The 23,024-nt window shown below is 47.8% G+C and overlaps 1 protein-coding gene across 3 annotated transcripts in view; it reads left to right on the forward strand.

Annotated features, from left to right (window-relative positions):
• The first annotated feature begins 300 nt into the window (after positions 1-300).
• The window catches only part of NOS1 (nitric oxide synthase 1), a 104,027-nt gene continuing 81,303 nt past the window's right edge, over positions 301-23,024 (forward strand). For all 3 annotated transcript variants that reach the window (XM_036448878.2, XM_045585400.1, XM_045585401.1), the window contains exon 1: positions 301-520. The gene's annotated coding sequence lies outside the window, so the exon portion shown is untranslated. The remainder of the gene's footprint in view (positions 521-23,024) is intronic.

The raw sequence follows: 23,024 nt of genomic DNA on the forward strand, positions 1-23,024 counted from the left end.
ATTAAGAAATAAATTCCCTCTCAGGACCCTCACTGAGCGCATGGCTCAGTCCCTACATATCGATGCCACATTTCCAGCCGCTGGGCTAGGAGCTACTTAGCTTTGTGCTATCTCCAAGCCAAGGCTCCTCCGAGGGGCGACCGGACTGGGTGAGCCAGGGGCGCGCGTGCAGGGCGCCCGACACTGCGAGGGGGACCCTCCGCCTCCGTCCCGAACTTGGTTGGGATCGTTCGGGATCGGCGAGGAGGAGGGAGGGGAGGAGTGAGGGGTAGGCAAGAGGGGGTGGGGAGAGATCGGAGAAACACAAGGCGGAGCGGACGGGGGAAGGACGCGCGCAGCTCCTACCCGGGCGTGAGTGGGAGCGACTGGCGTCCTCCGGCCGCGCAGGGCGGTGGAGAGGATTCGGACCTGAGAGGAAGAGAAGCAGGAGGGGACGGAGGAGGCGGCCGGCGCGAGGACCCGCGGGCAGGCGGGCGCGCAGCCCGAGGAGGCAGCTTCAGTGCCGCCCGGCTCGCGGCAGGTGAGTTCTCGGCCCAGGCTTCCTCCGGTTCCTCTGGCTACCTGCTCCCCGTGAGCCCCGAATGCGCGCTCGAGAGGCGCGGGGTTTGCCAAGTCCCAACTTGGTTCGGGCAGCCTCAATCCCCTCCCCGCGGGCGGCCCCGGGTCGGGGGCTCCGGTGTGGGGGTCCTCACGCCCACCCTGCTCCAACTTTACAGGGACCCAGTCTCCCTCCAACCGCGCGCTCGCTAGGACCCGTGCGCCGACGTTAATGGCGGAACCCTGGCACCGCTTGCTACCCACAGCGGGCAGCCGGGGCTGGGGGACGCTAGCCCTGGCATTTGGGCATCTGCCCAACCTGAACTTTAAGCTTTCCTTCATGCCTGGCTCCTCTAAGGTATGGCACCTGCGAGCCCGGGGTAATGGCGGCCTCGTTAGCATCGCCAGCCACCCTCGGTGGGGGACCGAGGCTGGGCGGGCTCTGCTCCTTGGAACATCGCTCCTGCCTGGCTTCCAACTTTGAGAGGATCCTCACTGCGCTCCGCAGTAATGGCAGGGCCGCCTGCACCTCTTCCTTCTGTGTGACGGGACGAGGGTGTAAGAGCACTGGCTCACCCGGGAAAGTTGTGCTTCCGGCGGGAAAGCGGCTCTAGGGCTCCCCGTGCGCCTCCTTGACTGGCAAGGGGTGCGCTTCTCTGGGATTAGAAGCTGGGACCCTGTGCACTGCGCGCGACGTGCTTGCTTTCTGTTGCCAAGGTTTGGAGCAGGGTTCCTGCAAGATCCAAATTCCAGGGACACGTAGGGGCCCTTGGGTCTGAGGGTAGGAGGAGGGTCCCCAGACCGAGCCCTAGAGACTGCAAACCTTTGCTCCGGGCCCCAGGGCACTGTGACCAGTGTGCAGAGGTTCTCCCTGCTGGCTGGGACCCACAGTGCTGTCAGGGTGGCAACCAGCATGGAGTGGTGGAGCGCCAGAGGAAAGCAGGAGAGCTAGGGCAGGAAGCTTCGGAGGGCCGCCCCTGGGTTCTAACCTGAGATGTACCTGTGCTTGGGTGGCCTTAGGTGAGTCCCTTCATCTCCCCAGCCAGCATTCTGCAGTCGGTAAAATGGGGAACAATGCAAACCTTTTCGCTGCACTGTTGTAAGCATCCTCATTGCGTTCATGAATGTGAAAATGAAGCTTAGGTTGAGTGCTCAATTCACAGGAAACGTTGCTGCTATTTTATTATTTAAAATCCAGATCCAGGAGGTTTGGTGGTCAGTGGTTTCCTACCCAGAGAAACTGGGGGACCGTCCCTCAGGCTACATGGGTTGCACTCACCCTCAGTGGGACCCAGGTCGCCCTGGGAATGTGCACAGGTTCTTTTCCGCAGATGAGACCCTTCCAGCCCCGCTCAGGCCCCTGGAGAATGACAAGCACAGGAAAGGCCCTAGGGCGTCCCCAGGCAGAGGTGCAGGGCTGGCCAGTGGTGCAGGCACATTGTCTGGTCTCCTCCGATGGCCCAGGAAGGGGGAAGGGGCTGAGCCTCAGACTGGTCCCTGGGAAAGAAAGGAAAGCCTCTCTTCCATGTCTCCAGTGTTGGCAAGCACTAGGGGTTCACAAAGATGCAAAGTAGCGTTGATTCTCCCCATCGTTATTTAGAACTTAGATAAAACAGGGTAGAAGCCTGTGGGAGTGGCATCCATTCTCCTCTGCCCTCAAGCATCTCAGCAGACAGATTTGAGAAGCTTTGGCAGGTCTCTGAAGGGAGATATTCTGACCCACCATATCCAGCACCCCCACTCCTGTTCTTTCTAGCAGCCCCAGTTTCAGAAGCCTGAAGGATGCACAGCTTTGTGCCATCTCCAAGGCCCTGCCACATGCAAGATATTCCTGGAATATCCCCAGAAATACTCCCCCCAGGTCACGGGCACGGGGTTCTGAATCCCATTTTGCAGATATGAAAACTGAGGCTTGGCAAGCCAAGCAACCTGCTCTCAGGAACCTTCCTGGTAAGTGGCACAACCAGAAACCTCAGTCCTGGTTCAGAGCTTCTTCTTGGGGGAATTTTTTACACCTCCCTGAGCAGGTAAGCATTTTTACGTGTGCTCCTCCCATAGCAACCACAGCCTCATGTCCTGATATATCTATTCAGCCAGAGACTACTCCAAAATCAGAGGCGGACTTTGTCTCCAGAAATTGTGATTTCCCCAAAGTCTCAGACCATATAGAAAAAGAGCAAGCAGTACAGTAAAGAGATCTGGTAAGGATCTCTACTTGAAACCAACCTTAGCTTACTGCATGGCTGTGTGACCTCTGGCTGGTTACTTAACCTCTCTGAGCTTCAGTTCCATTATCTGCAAAATGAGAACAAGAGCTCCCTCAAGGGGTTGTCTTGAAGATTTTGTGATAAGTTGTTCTGGAAACAATAGCTTATGCCAAGATTAGTGGTTGTACAAAATAGGGAACCGCAGAAGAAGTCTTCTGTAGCAACCATTTGGGGCCAATAACATGGATATGGTTTCCAGACTAGCCTGCCTTTTACTCTTCCTGCCTCTTCTTCATTTTCCCCAGATGGCCAAAAGCAATCCCCCACCCCCCCTGTTGGAGTTTTTCATTAGGGAAGGACCACCCCTGGGAAAGGTGAGAGGCTAGGAGTGGACTGGTGGGGTAGGCTGTTTTCTGAGGGTCTCTGGAGTTGAACTGCAAGGCGCTGTCCAAGGTACCACCCAGACAGTTGTCAAAAAATTTAAAAGATGCAGGAAGATTTGAGTGTCAGTTTACCTGGGTATTATGAGCACACATAAGTGTGGCTCTGCTGCCTTTGGGAATGTATGTCTTGGGGTGGACTCCATGTATTGCCTGTCACTCAATTTCTGTGGGTCTGAGTCTTGGATGGTAGTTGAGAGCCACAGGCAACAATCTGTACTCTTTAGAACTGGAGCTTTTTCCTGTTGGAAACCAGGTTGCACAGGACTTGAATTTGGTATTCCAGAACCAGTTTTCATTGTGAACAAAGGACATGCTTACCACTGAGGGTCAGTTGGGTTTGTGTGGTTGACAATATGAAGACTGCAGTGATGGTAGATGTGACCATTCTTTCATTCTAATATATGATAGCATCAAGTCCTCATCTGATGTAGCACATGCTCAGCAACAGCCCAGGGGACCATCAGCATTAGACTCCACCAAGGTCCTGGTTAGAAGTAGAGAGATCCCACCCACATCTAATGAATCAGTGTCTACAGAGATTGAAATTTCTATTATGTTGTTAATGAGACTTATCCAGGAGACTGCCCTCAGCTCTTATCCATCAGCCTCATTTTGCAGATGAATAAACTGAGGCCCAGAAAAGCTATGTTACTGGCTGAAAGTCACACAGTACAGTATTGACAAAGCTAGGATAGAACCTCAGTGTCTTAATTCTTTGTAAAGTGCTTATATATGATAATGTCACATTTAGCCCATTGGTTGACTCATCTGTCCTTTCTAAGAGGAAATTCCTTTTTAAAGTGGCTCAGTGGTTGAGCATCAACCTATGAACCAGGAGGTCACAGTTCAGTTCCGGTCAAGTCTCATGCCTGGGTTGCAGGCTTAATCCTCAGTGGGGGGCATGCAGAAGGAAGCCAGTCTGTGATTCTCTCATCATTGATGTTTCCCTCTTCTTTCCTCTCTAAAATCAATAAAAAATATATTTTAAAAAGTGACCTATCAGATACAACTTTGCGAACCAAGTAAAACAGGAGCTAATAAACCCTGTCTAACTACCACTGGTTTCATCAAAGCAGTCGACTCATCTGGACAACTAAGATGCCTCCCCCCTTCCACCATACACATCCCCAACCTTTTCGAGTCCTGCATATGCTGATGTTGCTCACACACATGTTCTAGGAAGGAGAATCATGAGCATTATCCTGCAAGTCTGGAACATTGAGTCCACTTGACCTTATTAAATAAAAATGATCTGTCAAAAGAAAATGTCCCTAAGTCCCCAATAAAAGTAGAGGCAACAGGATACAGTAGATCTTGGCATGGCTGTGTTTAGTGATGATAAACCAGTCGATGATTCTCTTTCATCACTGGTGTTTCTCTCTCTTCCCTTCCCTTTTCTTTCCTTTCCCTGAAATCGATAAAAACATAAAAAATATTTTTTTAAATAAATGCAAAAAGGAGAGATCCATTTAGTTAGCCAACTGATGGGGGCCACGCCCCTTCCACTCGCTCAGCCCCAATGTTCTGTTCTGGGAAATGAAGGAGCTGGGAATCATGGGCAACCCTGCAGGTGCGTTTGAGTTTGCATTTTGGTTTGGTTTGGTTTGGTTTTATTGTTGCCTTTGGGTCTCAGGCCACACCATTAAATACTGTTTATGTCTTGCCTGGCCCTTCAAGACATTTCAGTTTACAACTCTGAGACTAACTTCCCTCAGATGTGCTTAATCATAACGTTCTGGGTCTTGCCCGAGACAAACGTTTGCCCAGTCCTCGTCCATGCGTTGCATCCATCAGTGATTTCTGCTGACAGGTCCTAAGAGAAAGACTACGCTGCTGGGACGAAAGCACGGAGTCCTTTGCAGGAGCCAGTTCCCATTTCCAGCCCGGCGGCGTCTTCTCTCCCCACTCTGATTTCCGTGCACTGGCACCTCTCATTGTAAGGTCACCACTTCTCAATTGGGGATTCCCCAGAAAACGAGGCCTTCTTTGGGGCTATCCACGATGCTATGGGAGCCTTGGAAATGGCACCTGAGAGAAATCCCACAGATTTTTTCAGGGGTGTCCTGAAAAGTGTCCCCGCTTCTGCCGGGAACCTTTGCCCACTAGCATTTAGCTAACATTCGGAATCTCTTCTTGCAAAACCTGACAGCTAGGTGACTATGGGGATCGAAAAGGCGGACCTTTCTGAAACCTGCCTCCAGGTGGGAATGAAGAAAGGAGCTTGCTCAACATCAGATAATATTGATGAGCATCCAGTGTTTCTCAGCTAAAGGACGTAGTGTCTTCAACAAGTCAGGAAAGCCGCTTCTGCATCAAACAAGCAAACTCTGATCCCCAGCCCGTGGCAGACCCCGTAAGAGGGTGAGGCCTAAGGAAGTGAGAGCCTCCAGTACTCTCAGTGTCTGAGGCAGGGATCAACTTGCCAGTAACTAGGACGCAATGGGACAAACAGTGTGGTCTGCCCATCCTCTCTGGTCATTTAAAGGGCCGTGCAGATCACATTGGTGCTGTATTTCATTTCAAGAATTTTAAGCATAACAATGTAACTTACAGGATTAAAACAGAGTAATACTCGTTAGCAACTGACAAGGCTTGGGCACGTTTTTCTCTTTGATTTTGGAAGCTGTCTCTTATTTCTAAAACACTCAGTAAGGAAAACGAAAGCCAATGATGTTCATGCATCAGAATTCAGGTAATGAAAGGGGTCAATAACATCTGGGTGTTAATTTATTAAGATCAGTCTTAGCTGGAAAGACTTCATTGTCATTTTCCCCTGGATGATAGTCACTGAAATGAGATAACCTTGTTGCAAGGCATAATATAAAATGATGAGACTGGGTGGATTTTTTTTTTTGGCTTGATATTTTTGTTTTTTATTATTTTTTAACAAACATGCACAAACCCTTACATGTAGATATATGTGGTTTCTTTAACTACGGCCTTCCGCACCCAGGATTTCTTGGTGGGGGTGGGGGGAGAGGTAACCTTCTACAAGACTTGTCCTCAGACATAAGATCTTTCTTTCTGAGTGGCGATGCCTTATCAGTTTATATTTCAGAATGGCGAGAAGTTATCAGGAGCCACATCTTGCAGTTAAAACGGGTGATTGTCTTGGATGAGATTCAGTTTTGAGGGGGACTTTTTAAAACCACATGGTGTAACCAAACGGGATATCCTGTTTGTTCCCAAGCTGGTGCCAAGCAGTTCAGGCTGGACATTTCATCTTGAGACTGACGGGCAGAACCAGCTCTCAGGAAGCCTAAAGTCTCTCCCTTCAGAGCCTCAGCAGCCCATGCTGGCAGGAGGTGAGCTTCTCTCCTAAGCCATGGGGGTAAGGTTCACTACTCAGGTTACCATCGTGTAAAAAGCCTTGATGGGGTGTTCCGTACCGTTTTCCCAATATAGTTAACTTTCTTGGATGTAATAATGGAACTATGGATTTTATGGGAGATTATATTTATTCTTAGACTATGTTCGCTTTAGAATTTAGGGCTGAAGCATCCTATTTTCAAATGCTTCATTGTAAAAGATAAGGCAGGCGTGTAGGTAGAAAGAAAGGGAGGGATAAAGGAGGAAGGGTGGAGGTAAATAGAAGGCAGGGAAGGAGGGAGGCAGAGAGATAGTTGATAAATCGATAGGTAAATGATGGATTGATAGAAGGATGGATCCATCAATTGATTGATAGATATGACAGACAGGGCAAATACAGCAAATGCTAATAGTCAATGAATCTGGTTGGAAGTTTATAAGTGCTGTGCTCTTTAATTTTCTGCGTCGAAGTATTTCATAATAAAAGTTGGGCAGCCAGAATAGCTTTAGTCAGACTTTTTCTTAGGAGAATAATATTCACCCTCCCAACTCTAGCCCCCCTCCACACACATATATACACACCTGTACAGGCACAGACACATGGGCATCTCTTTCCTGGAAGAAATAACCCTGCAGTTTGCAGAAGGTCACTGTTCTCCGTGGCAGCCTTTTTTACATTTCCCCCTCCGCATTTTAATTAGGGCTGTGAGTCACTGTGCTTTATGAAGGCTGGTGACAATGTCGTTTACGGCTGTTTAGCATCCCAATCGAGCCCTCTTCCACAGTGCATTGCATCTGGGACACTGAGCAGGCAACAGTTCCCTCTGTCAGAGGCAGAGCAGGCTCCCAGGCTCTTGAGGAATTTAGGAATGAGCTGAGTTCGTCCTGCAATACCTTCTCACGTTGCCTCTACCACCGCCAGCTTCCTAGCCTTGGCGTGCCCGAATGCATGTGAATTCTGAAGGGTGATTCAGAACTGCAGCTTAGACATCCTCCTCGGGGTCAGGTCAGCAAGCTCTTCTCCCTGGCACAGGGGTCTGACTTGCCGTGATGTGGGCTCTAGATGGGAGGGGTAGGGAGTGGGTGGCAATTTGCTGGAGCCCATCCAGGCTGGGCTCCCCACTGCCACTGTCTCACCCTGTAACCTTGGGCAAGTTATTCAGTCTCTCTCTAAACCTTTTCCCCTTCTGTAAACAGGAGCATAACTCCACCCCCCCTGGGTTAGTGGGACCATTAAATGGTTGGTACAGCCAGCCAATGTGGTCAGTGGTTGAGTGTCGACTTATCAACCAGCAGGTCGTGGTTAGATTCCCAGTCAGGGCACATGTGGGCTCAATCCCCAGAGTGGGGCGTGCAGAAGGCAGCCAATCAATGATTCTCTCTCATCATTGATGTTTTTCTCTCTTTCCCTTCCTCTCTGAAATCAATTTAAATATATTTTTTTTAAGTTGAAAAATTGTTGGCACATATTGGGTGCTCTGTCAGGTTATTAGTAAAGGTGAGGATGGCCATATGGATAATTCCACTTAGACATGCCTTGACCATTAGGTCTGCTTCTGATAGTCCTCATCTCTAGATCCAAGGTACAATGGGGATTTAAGAATTTAGGGCAGAAGTATCTTATTTTCAAATGGTTCTATGTTACAGGCAGATAGGTAAGTAGATAGATATGTAGATTTGTCAGTCAGGGTCAAACTAGGATACAGAAGACCTGCAGCTGGGATTTCCAAGATAATTTAATGGAAGAATTACTTACAGACACAGTTTAAAGTACTGATAAGGGAAGACAAAGTGTTAGCACCAGGGGCAGTGGTGCCACCCAGCCTGATGAAACAGGGGAGAGACCACTATGAACAAAACCCTTTGGGCCCAGGGTAGGGCAGCTGTGCTCAGAGAGGAAGGCAAAGTTCTCTAGACCACAGCCCTAAGACAGGAGTGAGCAGAGAAAGTGAGAGTGACCTCTCTGCTTCCTCCCTCTCATCTCCCTTGTGCCTCCCATCCACCAAACCCAATCAAAAGCCAGAAGGCAAGGAGCCTTTTGATAGCCATAAAGGCCAGCCTCTTCCTGGGGCCCAGGTACATTTTGAGAAGGTGGAGAACAGATCTGGAGGCAGAGGGAAGAGGAAGAGCTCACGACCACTATCCCAGCCCACCAGTGCGGAGCAGAAAGACGCTTCCCCGAGCTGAGGCATGCTGGGATGTGTCCAGTGTTCCCTAGGGTCCTCGTGGGATCCTGACAACAAACCAGGTATTTCCTTCCATCCGAAATGCCAGAATATGTCTCCAGGAACTGGGGAGTGGACATTCTAAACTCCATTGAATGGTGACAGGGCATTGCGACTTGTAGGCAGCAAATTGTAGGGTCGAGTTCTGGGGAAATAAAGCATGCATTCTGTTAACCTGTTAACCGAGCGGGACCTATAAATACGTCAAACGTAAACACTATCGGGAACGGGGTAGGACATATGAATATGTCCTTGAAACATATGTTGCGCCCTGAGAGGGACGGTATATATTTTTTGTAATCTTTATAATTGTTTGTAAAATGTATAATTTTTTATATTTTATTGATATTTTACAGAGAGGAAGAGAGAGGGATAGAGAGTTAGAAACATCGATGAGAGAGAATCATCCATCAGCTGCCTCTCACACCCCCCCTACTGGGGATGCGCCCTCAACCAAGGTACATGCCTCTGACTGGAATCGAACCCAAGACCTTTCAGTCCGCAGGCCGACGCTCTATCCACTGAGCCAAACCAGTTTCGGCTATAATTTTTTAATTCGATGTTTCCATTTTTTTGTTGGTATTCTTTTCTATTTGTTTGTAATTTTGTATTTTCCTTTGTGCTTTATATATAAATAAACGAAAAAATATATATATTTCATTTATTTTAATTAAGTATAAATAAATAAAAATATAATATAAAATTACATCCACTGGGCGTGACGTACTGACACGTCCTAGTGAAAGAGTATGCACCCATTGTATGTTGCGTAATTAAAAAGGGAACTCCCCAGTTAACAGGTTAAGGAGGCAAGGATGGTTGAATAAGCTGCCAAAATAGGTTTTGTATTCTGTCAACAAGTAACCAGTATGGTGTCTGTTGAATGGTCACTCTGTGTTGTTCTGAGCATACATCGGAGGCGATGGCCAGCTGTGTGGTGCCAGCCAGGTGTGCATCTTGTGACAGCAGCTCTCAGGTGACAGAGCAGAGCATTCTTGTGGTTTCCCAGCAGCCCTGGGATTTTATTGCCGACCTTCCGGGAGAGTAGGAGATTAAGTTGGAGGAACTCTCACGGTGAAAGCTGCGTGGTGTTGTAGAAAGAGCTCTGGAGTGGGAGCTGGGAACCTGGCATGGCTTTGGCAACGATGACGACACTGGCCAATGTTGTGACACACTCGCTCCGGGCCTGGCGCTGTGGTAAGTGCTGGGCTCACATGAGCACTAGTTTTCCAAACTATGGTAGATACTACACGGGTGGTATCCATTTTTGTATTGAGATAAAATTCACATAACATGAAATTTGAAGGACACGTTAGTGGCATTTAGTACATTCCCGATGTTTTACAACCATCACATCTACCTAGTTCCAAACTATTGCCATCATCCCAGTGGGAAACCCCTACCCAGGAAGAAATGAAAACAAGGGTTTAAACAAAAACTTGCATATGAATATTCTTAGCTGCATTATTCACAACAGTCCAAAGGTGGAAACAACCCAGGTGTCCATCAGCGGATGAATGGTTCACCCAAAAATGGAATATTATTCAGCCATGAAAAGGGAGTGGAGTGCTGATATGTGCTCCAGCATCGATGATCCTGGAAAGAGACCAGACACAAAAGGCCACTCACTGTGGGATTCCAGTGAAACAGCCGGAACAGGCAGATCCATGAGATGAAAGGCTCTGTCAACAGAAAACCCTCCTAAGTCCCCAATAAAAGTAGAGGCAACAGGATACAGTGGACGTGGATCTTGGCATGGCCGGGTTTAGTGATGATAAACCAGTTGATGGTTCTCTTTCATCACTGGTGTTTCTCTCCCTCTCCCTTTCCCTGAAATCGATAAAAAACATATAAAAATAGTTTTTAAAAAGAAATGCAAGGAGAGACCCATTTAGTTAGCCAGCTGATGGGGGCCGCATCCCTTCCACTCACTCAGCCCCAGTGTTCTGTTCTGTGAAATGAAGGAGCTGGGATTCACGGGCAACTCTGCCAGGTGCTGAAATGGGGTGGGGCAAGAGTAAAGGACTGTTTACCTTGCATCCATTTTTTAAGAACTTTTTATTTTGAAGTAATTTTAGACTTACAGAAAAGTTGCAAAATAGTGCAATGAGAGTCTTTACATTCCTTCTCCAATGCAGTGGTTCTCAACCTTTCTAATGCCGCGACCCTTTAATACAGTTCCTCATGTTGTAGTGACCCCTAACCATAAAATTATTTTTGTTGTTACCTCATAGCTAATTTTTTTTACTGTTAATGAATCGTAATGTAAATATCTGTGTTTTCCGATGGTCTTAGGCTCTACAGCAGCCTATTAGCATTTTCTGTATTTGCTGTAGAGCCTAAGACCAGTGGAGAACACAGATATTTACATTATGATTCATAACAGCAGCAAAATTACGGTTATGAGGTAGCAACAAAAATAATTTTATGGTTGGGCGTTACCACAACATGAGGAACTATATTAAAGGATCGCGGCATTAGAAAGGTTGAGAACCACTGCTCTAATGTAAACATCATTCCCAGCCACAGTTAGTGATTGAGAACAGGAAATTGACAGTGATGTCATATTATTAACTAGGCTACAGACCTTATTTGAATGTCACCAATTTTTCCACAAATGGCCTTCTTCTGTTCCAGGACCTAATCCAGGAGGCCACACCATTTATAGTTCTTATTTCTCTCCGTCTCCTCAGATCTGTGACAGTCTGTCTGTTGTTCCTCGCCTCCAGTGGGTTTGACACTTTCAAAGAGCGCTAGTCAATCATTTTGTAGAATGTCCCACAGTTCGAGATTGTTCAGTGTCTTCTCTTGATTGGAGCAAGGGGGTATCCATTTTTTAAATTTACTCATTATTCCTTTGGATAGATAATAAAAAAGGTAGCCAGCAACTTCATACCATGATTCATGGGTGTTATTCCTTACGATGCAGTTTAGTAAATAGTAAAGGTAAAAAGTGAGCCAACTAAAGGAAAAATAGTAAATTAGTCATTGTATAGGCAAGTCATAAGGGGCATAGAGATATATGACATTATTTCATGTAATCCTTATAAGAGCCCTACAAAGAGAATCCTGTTGTTATTCACCATTTTGCAGCCAAGGATTCAGGCACAGAGATAAACGTCTTGCCCATAGTCAGTAAATAGCAGAGTCAGGATTGGAACCCAGGACCTGTGCCATCTTATCCACTACACTAGTGGCCCAATGCACGAAATTCGTGCAAGGAGCTTGGCCCCCATGCTGCTGCAGCTGCCTCTGCCTCTGCCTCTGCCTCTGCAGCAGCTTTGTCTGTAAGGACATCCGGTCTAATTATCATATTATGTTTTTATTATTATAGATTCCTCATAAGCCTTCCTTCCCATCTGTGATGTCAGCTTAGAGACTGATGTCATTCTCTTTCTTCCAGAATGAAGAAAATTTGCAGAGTTTTGCCAGGTGAGGCTGAATCGGGTGGGAAAATGTCACTCAGTGCAGAGGAAGGGCTGTCTTCTAGGGGCTGACCGAGTGCAACAGGAGGTAAAAACCCAGCCCGTTCCGCTACCCCCAAGACACACACTCAGGACAGTGTCTGGGGCCTGGGCCTGTGCGCTCCCTGTGAATGGAGGAAGGAGGCTTGTTCCCCTTCAGCTCTTGTGGAGTGAGTAGGCATGGGCTGGTTTGACATCAAAAGCAAAAGCTCTATTTTCAGAGAAAGGTGTCACTCCAGGAAGGGTCTTTGTGAACACCCCGAGGGGAGAGAAGCAGCAGACTTGGGAAACGCTGCACTGCCCTGGGAGCTTTAGCCCAGGGGAAAGTCAGGTGGGCAGCAGCCACAGGGCACAAGCTGGGACAGATGCAGAGAGCTCTTGGGAGGGTGGGGGCCTGGATCAACCTGTAGCAGGTGTCAGCGCTTCATTCCTTTTTATGGCTGAATAAAATGCCACCGTGTGGATGGGGGGCACCTATGCAGGACCCAAATCACCGAGCAGCTTCTAAAGGTGGCCTGTGTTGCTTCCCTTTAAACCTCACTATCTAGCAGGGGTCCCACAGCCACGTACCTGCAGGGTCCTGGCAAGAAACAAGTGAGTGAGGGGTCACCTGGGGGCCGAGAGGAACGGGAGAGCTCATGCTCTGTCAAAGGGATGCCCCACACACACACTCCCCACACACACACACTCCCCCCACACACACACTCCCCCCACACACACACTACCCCATCACACACACTCCCCCCACACACACTCCCCACACACACACACTCCCCCCACACACACACTCCCCACACACACACACTCCCCACACACACACACTCCCCACACACACACTTCCCACACACACACACTCCCCCCACACACACACACTCCCCACACACACACACTCCCCCCACACACACACTCCCCACACACACACACTCCCCACACACACACACTCCCCCCACACACACACTCCCCCCACACACACACTCCCCACACACACACACTCCCCCCACACACACACTCCCCCCACACACACACTCCCCACACACACACACTCCCCACACACACACACTCCCCACACACACACACTCCCCACACACACACACACTTCCCCCCACACACACACTCCCCACACACACACACTCCCCACACACACACTCCCCACACACACACACTCCCCACACACACACACACTCCCCACACACACACACACTCCCCACACACACACACTCCCCCCACACACACACACTCCCCCCCACACACACACACACACTCCCCCACCCACACACACTCCCCCCACACACACACTCCCCCCACACACACACTCCAGCTGTTTGTTAACATTCAGGCAGGCGGAAGCAGTGTGGGCACACCTTGCAATGTTCTACGAAAACCAGAAATTTGCATTTCATGTGTAACTCCCAGTTTTTAAAGAACTGTGTTAACCCCCTCTGTGTGCCTATGGAGGTTTGTAGACCCAGGCAAGCGATCACCTGCCTCTGCAGCACTTTTGTGAAGAACCGTTTATAGTTTGGGTCGAAATTGAAATCTCATTTGAAATTGCCGTCTTTGTAGGTCACAAAAGAATTGACTGTAATTTTACAAGGTTCAACCTAATATCATCACACTCCCTAGACTGAAGTGTTCTGCTTGAAGTATCATGGGACAGCAAAAAAAGTAACAGGCATTTAGAGGCCAGCTGGTTTCTCAAACTACAATGTGCACACCCATCCCCAGGAGTCTGGTTCAAATGCAGCGTCTGATGAAGAGGTCTGCGGTGGCCCCTGAGGCTCTGCATTGCAAACAGCTCTCAGATGATGCCACAGCACATCCAGCCACGTTCATCACTGGTCACTGTACACACTTCATCAGCACCTTCCTCTTGAGCTCTCGTTTTTCTGAATCCAGTGTTGTTACCCAAGTATGTGAAGACTCATTTATTCATTCTTTCTTTTGTCATGGGCCATGTGACCACCTCTCTGCAGCTGCTTGGCAGGAAGTGAACAGATACCAGGGCTGCCTTCCTGCATAGCAACCACCATCTGGAATGGTGCTCCAGACATGACATGGGCTCTCCGGTTGTCTATAGTCTCCACTGCTCCCTCTCTCCTCCCACCTGGGCTTCTTGATTCAGTGGTTGTAGACTTGGAGATTGAGACTGGTTTATTGAGCAACTGCTATGTGCCAAGCTCTTTGCTGTGCACTGAGGGTATCTCAGGAAATCATGATCTTTGTCATCCAGGAGCATATAGTCTCCTAGTTCATTAGGATGATCTGTTTTTAGAACAAAGTAGTTTCTCCATAAAAACTGAAAAATGAAGGAATTGTAGTAGGGGTCTGTAATACTACAATATGATCCTTTTTATTTTTTTTTAATATATTTTATTGATTTTTTTTTTTACAGAGAGGAAGAGAGAGGGATAGAGAGTTAGAAACTTCGATGAGAGGGAAACATCGATCAGCTGCCTCTTGCACACCCCCTACTGGGGATATGCCCAGAACCAAGGTGCATGTCCTTGACTGAATCGAACCTGGGACCTTTCAGTCTGCAGGCCGACACTCTATTGAGCCAAACCGGTTTCAGCTGGTCCTTTTTATTTAAAAAGAAAAAAAAATTATTGCTATGGCTCTCCCAATAAACCCTAAATACCTATAATCAGCTTTTTACTCTCATGAAATTGTTCATATATATGTGTGTGTGTGTGTGTGTGTATAATTGATTTTTTACAGAGAGTAAGGGAGAGAGATAGTTAGAAACACTGATGAGAGAGAAACATCCATCATCTGCCTCCTGCACACCCCCCTCCAGGGATATGCTCGCAACCAAGCTACATGCCCTTGATCAGAATCGAACCTGGGGCCCTTGAGTCCGCAGACCAACACTCTATCCACTGAGACAAACCTGTTTCAGCGAAATTGTTCTTTTAAAAATTTATCTTGTCAAGCAACTTGGTTGAACCTCAACACTGAGCTGTGATTTGGAAGATCTAGTTTTTGATGTCTTCCTTCAGACAGGCCACTACAGACATTTACAGTTTACAAAGTGTTCTTGGTAGAGCTGATCTTATGCAATCTTCACAAAAACCTGGGGGGTCCTTATTTCTGGTTTTTCAGCTTCACGGAAGGAACTGGAGATTCAAAATGTTAGATGACTCGCCCGGGATCAAGTAGCCAGTCAGTGGCACAGCTGGAGAGTAAGCCAAGTCAAGTGTATTTTTCTGTAATCCTCTCTTCATTTTCAGAATTGAGTAAAGAATAAGGAGATGTTGTTGACTCTTGCAAGATGCTGGACCACCGTTAAATTAGTTATTACTACTCAGGAAGACTAATTCTATCGAATGATTATTCTTACCTTTCCTTTCACCCCGATCTTACTCACCTCACATTCTGTCTGTCTGAGGAAGCCAAACTGGAAAGTCGCCACGGACCTCTCCTCCTCTCTTGCCCCTTCCATCCAGTCAGTAACAAAACCTTGTTGGCTCAACCTCCTAATATCTCTTAATCCACCTATTTCCTCCCCTTCACCATCCTAATCCTAACCAGCCTCATCTCTCATTTCTGGGCTGCAGCCACCTCCTAACTGGTCTCCCCGTAGCCAGCCTTGACTTCCACCCAATCTCCATCCAGCAGCTAGAGTGATGTTTACAAAATCCAAATCTGACCCCAGAACTTCTCTTCTCAAAGCCCTCCCGGCTTGCCATCACCCTGAGAATACAGCCCAAACTCTTTAACATGGTACTAAAATAAGGTGACCAGACGTCCGCTTTTGGTGGGACAGTCCCGATTTTTAACCATTTGTCCCGCGTTCCGTGACATTTTAAAAAAGTCCTGAGTTTTGGAAAAAATGCACGATGAGCTAGGGAACGGCGGGAGAATGGGAAGGAAATATAAGGTTTTCGGCGGCCCTGTGGCTATTTAGCCAGGATATGAGTTTTATATTATTTTTGTTATTTTATAATGTTAAACTTTAATAATAACAAATAATTGTTGAGAATTGATTATCGAGAACTGCTTATCAAAGTTTGCATTGTTGATAAGTTGTTAGAATTCGACCACCATTGTTTGGACTTAATGAACAATAGCATTTTTTGGGATTGACAACAACGAAAACATTTTGTAACTGTCTCTCAGAGATACACATTGTATTGCGTGCTAGTAAGCTAGTTAAACAAATCAGCTATTCAGATAATTTAGGTAAGTAACTTATTTATTTCATAAATACATAAATTTTCTTGAATTTAGCAGACAGTACTCGTATTATTTATATTTTATAGTGGCAGCAAAAGTCTAGCGCCGGCCTTGAAAGTGACACGACTATACATAATTTTTATTTATTTATTATATTTGTAAATTGTACTTAAGTTGAAGTTTTAAAAAATATAATACTATTTTTGCGTTCTATGAAAATTTTTGTTGCTCCATAAAGACCAAGTTTTTAATAAAAAACCCGCCCCCCCTATCTACACACACACACACACACACACACACACACACACACCCCGGTCAATGGTGTCCCGTTCTACCAATGTTAAAATCTGGTCACCTTATACTAAAAGCCCTCAGGATCCAGCTCCTAAAGACCTCTCCAGCTTCAGAAGGCATTGATTTCTTCTCCTGCCACAGTGGACTCTATCAATGCCTACTCCCCTCCTACCTCAATACAGTCTCTCCTCACTCCCAACACCCACTCCTTCATCTGGCCAACTCTATATCGTGACTCTTCCTCCAGGAAACCTTCCCTGACCACCCACAAGACCGTTAGTTATCATGTCCATGCCCCTGTTAGCACACTGTATTTCTACCAATATTTTGTTCTAGTCACTATACTTGTTGCTAAATGTCTACGCCCACCTCTGCCCCAGGTTGTGAGCTCTGAGGGCAGGAATGCTGTCTGTCCTGCCCACCTTACATCTCCAGTGCCGAGATCCTCACTGAGCCAGGCAGGAGCAATGTAAGAATTAGTAAATGAGGGTTTGGCTTGGATGAAAGAAAAGGAAGGGAGAGAGTAAGGGAAGGAGAAGAAGAAAAAGGAAGTAAAAGAGGGTGAGGTTTCTTGGAGGGAGGAAATGTGCCATTGGTTTTTAATGGTTCTTAAGGAGCGTCTCAGAGACCACTGGTAATATTGTTTCCTTTGTGTAGTAATAAGGCCATCATCTGGCCATAGTTATGTTTGCATATCTGGCCTGAAATTGTTCATTTTCCTTGAGGTGTGATCTAAATTGACTAAAAAAAGAATAGTTAACAGTGCCATGTACATTATGGGTTTTATTACACCAAATGCTTTCCCATTTAATTGTCCCAATTTGTTTCCATATTGCAGCTTAGAAATCTGAACCTAACAGGTGGTTCGGGGGAATCACAAAGGTATGTGGTCCATGCCTTGGACCACACATGACACTTCCAGCCATGAGGTCTGGTGGAGGTGAGGAGAGAGACATCTCTGGGGATTTGAGTACTATGGAGGGGTCCCTGGATGGAAGCAATGTAAGAATCTCAGTCCTGCCCTGGCCGGCTTGGCTCAGTGGATAGAGCCTCCGCCTGCAGACTGAAGGGTCCCAGGTTCGATTCCGGGCAAGGGCACATACCTTGGTCAGGCTCCTCCCCAGTGCTCCTCCCAAGCCCAGCCCCTGGTTGGGCTTGTACAGGAAGCAACCAGATGATGTGTTTCTCTCACATCGATGTTTCTCTCTGTCTTACCCTATCTCTTCCACTCTCTCTTTTAAAAAAAATCAATGGGAATATATCCTCAGGTGTGGATTAAGACAAAAAAAAAAAAAAAAAAGAAAGAAAAAAAAAAGAAACTCAGTCTTAAGCCTTGGAATTTTCTGTCTATTTGATGGATATAGTGCTCTATAGCAGCTGAACTAGCTCATAAAAATGAGCTTTGAAAAATGAAGATGAAATGAAGGCTCCATAATTCCCCAGGTCTATTCCAACACAGAGATGCCTGCCCTGGAGCTCTCTTTTGTGATGGACTCCACCACGGACCAGTAACACCCTGGCCCACCCCAGTGGGAGCGACTTACCACCAGCGTCCAGGGCCTGCGTTTGTAGCTGCCTCTCTTGAGTTCCAGGACCCGACACATCAAATCCTCTTTTAATGTTCTCAATAGACAGGAAGCAAAACAATAGACAACAGAAAGTAAGCTTTCCTCCCACCGACCCCCAGCCTCCCAGGGCCCTTTCCCAGAAGCAGCCTGTTCCTAATATCTTGGGTGTTTTTTCCCAGAGATTTTTGGTGCACCTTCGAGCTTATATGGGAGTATGGATAACTAAGTAGGGTGCATATAGAAATACATTCTTATACATGTTCTCTATTTAAATTCAGTAATATATCTTGAAGATCATTGACCTTTTTATTTTTTTAAATATATTTTATTGATTTTTTACAGAGAGGAAGAGAGAGGGATAGAGAGTTAGAAACATCGATGAGAGAGAATCATCGATCAGCTGCCTCCTGCACACCCCCTACTGGGGATGTGCCCGCAACCAAGGTACATGCCCTTGACAGGAATCAAACCTGGGACCTTTCAATCTGCAGGCTGACGCTCTATCCACTGAACCAAATCGGTTTCGGCTCATTGACCTTTTTAGATCTTAGCCCCCAGTGTTTCATGCCTGCCCAGGATTCCATTGCAGGGACGTGCCACTCTCATGGTGGATATTCAGATTTTCCCAATCTCTTGATATTCTGAACAACCCTGCAAGGAAGGATCCTGTGTGTGTGTGTGTGTGTGTGTGTGTGTGTGTGTGTTTCATCAAAAGGGGCAAATTTTAAAAATTGAATTGCCAGGTCAAAAATTGGCAGCCAGGTCAAAGATCTGTGTATTTTAAGTCAGGGAGTATAGTTACATCACCACACAGAGGGACTGTACGAAGCAACGATGTGAGAGAGTATGGATTTCCTAAGCCCTCAGGTGCAAGGTGTACTGTCAGACTTTAAATAACTGTCCATCATGCTCATTCCCGCCTCTGAGGTGGGGCATTTGGTCAGAGTCATCCCAGGCCAGCCGTAGCCAGGAATCTGGGGGAATGGGGGTCTGGGATGTCTGACTGGCATCCTCAAAACACGGAACAACTTACCCCCCGATTTGCAGAGGTTGGCGGGTTTGTGGCTGTGCGTTGGCGTGGAAGAAGGCACATCAGCTTGTTCCGGGGGTTGTGCTCTCTGGGGAAAGACTGCAAATTAGCTGAGAGATGGAGGGAAGTTGGTGGTTTTGTTGAGGGTTTTTTTGAGAGCACAGTTGGGTTACGTTTTCAGTCTTTTGTTTGTGTTGGAGGCAGCAGTTTTTGTTTCGTTTTAAGACGTGGAGGACTTGAATTTGTTTTTAAATGAGATTGGAGAGAGATGGGATACAGGGCTATCATCCATTATAGATTTTGTGGGTGCGCAAAGTGGAAACACCGAGGCGTTCACAGGCGGGCTGTTCTTTTCTTCAACATTGCTCATTTAAAAGGTCACACTCGTGATAAAAATAATTTAAATTATATTCAAATAGGAAGAAGAAAGATATTCAGTGCTTCCTCCTACTTCTGACTTCCAATACTCCTTGTAAGATGCAACCGATGATACTCCTTCCTTCTAGAATGGTCTCTGCATTGGTTTTTCTTCTTTTCTTTCTTTCTTTTACCTAATGGTATGTCTTGAAGCTCATTTTCTACCTGCAAATGGGGATCTGCTTTATTCTCTTCAATGAGACAAGTATTCTCAGGGTAGATTTTAAAGGCCATTTGGGTGACAGGAGGCTGGGTTCTGGACTGTTAGCTCAGGTAACACCTTCCTGTTACCTGGCTCTCCACAAGGTTCTCAGTGGGTTTTCTCTTTCCCCATTCTAACCCCATCAGCCTCATTCTCAGCAGTCAGCCTCAAACAGTGGTGAGACGTTTGCTAACCTTCTGTGTCATTTTTCCGCTATCTTTAGGCGGAAGTATCAACTGCCTGGCTAAGTAGATCCCAGGGGGACGTCAGGGGGACATGAAGAGCTCTGGTCCAGGAGCCAGACGCTAGGACACATGTGTCAAACACAAGGCCCGCGGGCCAAATCCGTCCCGCCAGGCCTTACAATGTGGCCCGCACCGCGCTGTCATCGCTGCACTCCGCTGCGTTTCCATCACAATGACAGTTTATGACTGTTCAGTAAACCATTCGGCCCGCGATTTAGGCTGGATTTTAGATTTTGGCCCCTTCTCTGATTGAGTTCGACACCCCTACGCTAGAACCAGACTCTAGACCAGCGCTGCCAGTGGCAGTGCAATCTAAGCCACAGGGGTGATCTTTAATTGTGCAGTGGTCTCATTCTCAAGAGTCAAAAGCAACAGGTGAATACGTTTTCCAATCATCGTGCTTGACCTGATATATCCAAGACGCTATCAGTTTGACGTGAGTAATAGATACTGGAAAATTAGAGGTAGTTTATGTTCTTTATTTCCTGCTAGTCTTTAAAATCCAGTGTTCATTTTACTCATACAGTGTATCTCAGTGGAACCAGCCACAGCTCAGGAGTTCCATGGCCACCTGTGGCCAGGGGCTGCTGTGTTGGTGGCACAGCTCTTGACCCCTCAGCTGTTGCTGATTCCCAAACCCTCTGACCCCACTGCAGAAACAGAAAGCCATAGGCAAGCCAGAGCAGGCAGGTCTCCCTGTTTAGCTGAATTTCTGCATCGGTAAAATGGGGACCGTCGAACACGACCTTGGTCAGGTTGCTGCAGAGGAGGATGTGCTTTGGGGAGGAAAAAGAGGGAGGCATGATTTTGTGGGATATTGTTAGGATCGGGATTCACCTTGGTGAGTCCTCAGGATCCACTCCTTTACATCCACCCAGGGCTTCCTCCCCGCACACTTCTCTCAGCCGCGATCACCTTGTCAGCTCTTGCTTCATAGGACTCAGCACCATGCTTAGCACACAGTATATTCTCAGTCACTCAGAGCTGTGACTGTCACATTCCTCTGATCGCAGAAGCGTGGCCCGGGCTGGGGAGCGGTTTGCCCAAGGTCGCACAGCAGCGAGACGGTGGTGGTGGCAGACGCTGGCCTATTTTGGCTCCCTGCTTCTCTCTGGCAGTCATCCCTGAAAGCCAGTGCCTGTTTCCGCGCAGCCAGGTAACGGAAACAAATACGCCGACACTGCTGAGCTGCTTGAATGAGGCCCGGTCCAAGTATCGTTGCCATGGCACGTGCACCGGCGGGCACGCACACCGGGTTTGTTAAAGCCACAACCCCAAAGGGCGGAGGCCGGGTTGTAGTCGCTGTGCCGCACTGTGACTGTCGTGAGTCCTCGGTGTGCTTTCAAACAAAGGCCGCCTCTGGGTGGCACATGATGCACCTTTGGCGAGACTGCAGTGGAGTAGAAAGTGAGCTCAGTGGTGAGCCAGAAAGCCTGAGGGTGACGCTGAGTGCAACGATGACAGGATGCCGTTTCTTCCTGAGCCTTCACTCTGTGACCTTGCTGAGCACCCTGCATTCACTGGTTCATTTAATCCTCCCCGTTTCCCAGGGAGGTGGTCATTACATAATGACCCCATTTTACAGATGAGGAAACCGAGGCTCCAAGAAAATAAAGAACTCGCCCAGAAACACACAGATAGGACCAGAAAGGGCCTTTAAAATCTTCCCTGTAGCAGGAGGGTGGCCCAGGACTGAGGAGCTTGCTGGACACTGGGAATTTGCGAGCTGGGACAAGGGGTTCTTCCTGTAGTTGTTTAATTTATTCATCAATAAAATGGGCATAGTCAGCCCTGACAATGGTCTGGGTGAGAATAAAAATTGACAGCAGGGGAAAGTGTGCTTTGGGAAGGAAAAGGAGAGACACCTCGTATTGTCGGGCTGTTTTTAGGGTGAGGATTGGCCACAGTGAGTACTCAGAATCCACTCACTTGGTCCCAGGGCTGTGTTCTCTGTTGCCCACTCTCATTCTGTCTGTCGGACTCTGACTTCTTCCTGCCTCTGGAGCCCAGCCCCTTTCCAATTCCTTCCAAATTTCAAGTTGCCTTTCTAGAGCCAAAGTCTGAGAAACGGAACCTGCCAACAGCTCTGTCTGATTTGAAAACAGCTGAGAAAGAGAGCGAAGCAAGGCTGGGGGTGGGGGGATTGTGGGTTGCTTTGTTGCTTTTTCTTGAGCCAAGTCCAGCCTACGTCCTTTGGGAAGGTCTGGCCCAGGCCAGTGTGTGGAGGAAGCGAGCACAGGGCCTCGCCTCCCCAGGAGCTCCCCTTCAAGTCTCATCTTTAATTAAAGACCTTAGCTGAGTGCCCATTCGGGAGGTCCCCGCTGGCTCTGCTTCCAGCTACAGAGTGAGCATCCTGGGTCTGGTACCAAGAAGCAATGGTCTCATGGAGAGTTAAGGAAGATGGGAAGCAGGCGGACCCATCCTCTCCCCGGCGAGGAGAGCACGATGGTCCCAGCCCCCAGGAGCAGGATGCTGGAAGACACTCAGCCCGTCCCTCCACAGGCCACACATGCACACTCACACAGCAGAGAAATGACACCGCGTGAGGCGGTGCATGAATACACAGAGAAACACACACACACAGCAACACCAGATGGAGAACACAGCCTGGGCTGGGCCTGGGTAGTCATTATTCCCTCACCCACACAGAGGGACTGGCAGAGTTACGTAAAGCAAGCTGTAAAATGGGGAGGGGGGAGTAACTTGCTAACCAGCCCTGCAGGGGACCCAGGAGGGGGTACCTCCTGCTCATTGGGGTGTATGCATCCACTTCCTGCTCTCAGAGGTAGCAGGAGCCTGTCATCTGCCTCAGCCCAGCCCCGGGGTGACCCGGGAAGCTGCTAAAAGGGAAAGGAGGGAATGAGTTGTTAGCAGTGGCAGATGGTAGCCCTCACTGTGCTAAGGCAT

Source organism: Pipistrellus kuhlii, unplaced genomic scaffold (genome assembly GCF_014108245.1).
Source record: "Pipistrellus kuhlii isolate mPipKuh1 unplaced genomic scaffold, mPipKuh1.p scaffold_m20_p_20, whole genome shotgun sequence".
NCBI classification, from domain to species: domain Eukaryota; kingdom Metazoa; phylum Chordata; class Mammalia; order Chiroptera; family Vespertilionidae; genus Pipistrellus; species Pipistrellus kuhlii.